Source organism: Sitodiplosis mosellana, unplaced genomic scaffold (genome assembly GCF_009176505.1).
Source record: "Sitodiplosis mosellana isolate CC-2019 unplaced genomic scaffold, AAFC_SMos_1.0 Smas_scaffold_3407, whole genome shotgun sequence".
NCBI lineage: Eukaryota > Metazoa > Arthropoda > Insecta > Diptera > Cecidomyiidae > Sitodiplosis > Sitodiplosis mosellana.
In genome coordinates, this window is record NW_022598649.1 from 1 (window position 1) to 3,393 (window position 3,393).

The window sequence follows — 3,393 nt, forward strand, 5'->3', positions numbered from 1 at the left end:
GGCCGATTCAACCAAAGAAGATTGCAAGATGTATAACAATTATTCACAGGAAAAAACAAGACAAATGAATTTCAACGAATGAAATAAAACATCAACTGTTAATTAGTATTGCATGTGTGCATTTAATATTTTTTTAATCAAAACAATGTGTAAAGAACGGTTAAATAAAATATTTTCAATATAATTGTTTGTATTTTTTTTATTCGTTAATTTTTCGTTTAAGTTTGTCCATCACCATAGGGGTTTCAGCTGCAAAGATTGATTTTTCGTTTAAGTTTGTCCATCACCATTGGGGTTTCAGATGCGAAGATTATGTGCTTTTCTGGTAAATAAAATCAAACAAAAAAAAATACATATAAAAATTTGTCTTCACCGTTCTTGATTGATTTTACTTACCTAAAAATTTGTCACTAATCTGATTCCGAATCAGTTTCGTGGACAATTCCAATTTTCTTTTTCTTCTTTTGAACCGGTTCATCATCACTCATTGACGTAGAACACTCCTCCTCCGCTTCCTTCTTTTTTTTCTCCACCTCCTCCTTCTTTTTCTTCTCCTCCTGTTTTTTTTCATCGGCTGACATTATTTTCAGAATCCAACTCCTGGAAAAAGAAAAAGAAAAAAAAGTTGAAACAATTCAAGCAAAAGTAAATTAAATATACTTACTTGGTTTTTTCATTCCGTCCACCGAAATATAGATATATGCTCTCGTTACATTCATTCAGCTCATTTATCTCATCCTCAGATAAATTTTCGCTGAAGTATTGTGGCAAGAATAATACCTCCTTCTGTAACTCTGCCACAATGGTTTTCGATGCCTTTTCGCCTTTTTTCGCGAACTTGTTTTTCACCAATCGGAATGAAATGATTTTATGGAAACCGTTTGAAAGCTGTGCAAAACCGTAATACGGTTTCTGGTTTGCTTCTTGTAATTTTTTAATAGCGTTCATCTCTATATCAACTATTCTCTTCGAGATGTTTGCGGACAATAATGCTTCAGAAAGAGACTTCTTTGATTTATATATGTTTTCAGATCAGTGTAAAACAAATACATTAAATAAAAGTTCATAACAGGTAACAATTAATTCCCACTTATGTATGTGCAGCTTTATTCTTATCTGATGATCTGTTCATTAATATGCAACAAATGCATTTGATGCAAGCGCAATGCAGTTCAAAAAACATTGCACATAAAACAATGGATCCATTAGCCATCGTTTATTTTTCCTTGTTCATAATCAAGCTTGTTGTATGTTACACAAACCTATTGTTATTTTTGCCTTCTCATTTGTTGTTTGTGATGCAGCGCGAACTCTGATGCATTTTGTGCGGTTGTAAAGCGAGTGTTTAAATTGCAAAAACATGTTTGTACAGGTTCGCATATGCTTTAGTTAACAAAAACTTATTTTTCCTTGTTCATTGTCAAGGTCGTTGTATGTTACACAAACCTATTGTTATTTTTTCCTACTCATTTGTTGTTTGTGATGCATTTCGTGCGGTTGTAAAGCGAGTGTTTGAATTGCAAAAACACGTTTGTACAGGTTCGCAAATGCTTCAGCTAACAAAAACAAAAACTAAATATATTCCAATTGATAATATATACACAACAAGAAAATCTGTCAGTCTGCAACTAAACGTTAAACGAAAATGAATTCAACACAGGAGATGAGTGAAATTAAGCGGGTGGAAATAAAAGTGATAAATTCGGCGTTCGAACGACGTATACATGAATTTGAATTAGTGAATAAAGGATTCAAGGACATTGAAGACTTTTTATTGAACGCATACGAATTATATAATCGTGAAATTGATGAAGCATTGAAAGAATTTAATTTAATAAAATCAGTTTCATATTTTAATGCGGTATTTGAACGTTCATTCCACGTCGACGATGAAAGTGATTCAATTGTGGAAAAACGTGATGTTCATATACCTACGAAAACGCAGGAAATGAATCAGTCAACCGATTTGATCGATCATTTCCAAAAAGACATAATTAATTATTTAGTGAAAAAAGTTGACGAAGTAATGGTGGAAGGTTCGGGATTTACATTAAGTGAAATCAAACAATTACGTGTGCAAATTTTCAAATACGAACCATTAAAAGGATCTGGTTTCATCAAGCTTCCAAGAAAGTTAAAAAACAAGCATGCGATAATAAATTTAAAAAATACATATGATGAATGTTTCAAGTGGTCGATTTTAGCTGCTTTACATAATGAAGAAGTGCATAAAAAAAAAGTTAATGATGCATTTAGCTATGCACGCTGGACTAATGAGCTGAATTTCGATGGAATTGAGTTTCCCATGCAACTCAATCAAATTGAGAAATTCATGCAACAGAATGAGGGTCTTGCAGTTAATGTGTACCATTTTAATCCAGAAAAACAACGCGTGTGTCCGCTCTTTCTTGCTGTGAAACCATTTGAATATCGATACGTGCATCTTCTTCTTCTTACGGAACAAGAACCAACTGCATATTATAACAATGAAGCACATGTTGTGAGTGTTGATTCTCATTATTGTTGGGTAAAAAATTTGAGTGCTTTAGTGCATAGTCAGATTACAAAGAATACAAAGAAACTACAACTTTGTGATCGATGTTTGAATCATTTTAATTCGAATGAAAAACTTGAAAAGCATAAAATTCTTTGTGCATCTAAGAACGATTGTGCAGTTGAAATGCCAACTCCGGGGAATAATTTTGTTTCATTCAAAAATTTTAAAAACGAATTGAAAATTCCGTTCATAATATATGCAGACACCGAGGCAATGATGAAACAACCGGAAACAAAGGTATTTAGTGAAGATTGCTCAACAATCGCACATAATGAACACGAATTGCATAGCATCGGTTATTATTTCAAGAATGAAACCGATGAAACAAGATCACGGTATGCATATCATCGTGGTGTGGATTGTCTGGATTGGTTCATGAATGAACTATCAGAAATTGCAGAGGAGATTTTCGACTATTTGGAAGATAAATTGCCAATGGTTGATTTGACAAAAGAAGAAGAAGTGGTATTTCATCAATCGAACAAGTGTCATATATGCAAAAAAAGATTTAATGACGAGAACATTCGTGTGAAAGACCATTGCCATTTAACCGGTTTATATAGAGGAGCTGCACATCAATCGTGTAATTTAAAATATCAAATTACACGAAACATTCCTGTTGTGTTCCATAACTTATCTGGATATGATTCACATCTGCTTATCAAAAGCTTGGGAGATAATAAAAAAATCCCTGGAGAAATAACAATTATTCCTCAAAATTCTGAGAAATATATTTCATTCATAAAGACAATGCGTGGTGTTGGTTTATCGGATAAACAAGCAAATGAAATAAAATTTAAATTCATCGATTCTTTACGGTTTATGACAGCATCTCT

General features: G+C 32.8%; 1 long non-coding RNA gene across 1 annotated transcript; it reads right to left on the bottom strand.

Moving 5' to 3' along the window:
• Positions 1-104: 104 nt before the first annotated feature.
• On the bottom strand, positions 105-909 carry LOC129571799 (uncharacterized). Its single transcript, XR_008688344.1, has 3 exons — positions 665-909; positions 397-600; positions 105-322 (listed from the first exon to the last, which is right to left on the bottom strand). It is a non-coding gene; the product is annotated as an uncharacterized LOC129571799 (long non-coding RNA).
• Positions 910-3,393: the final 2,484 nt, after the last annotated feature.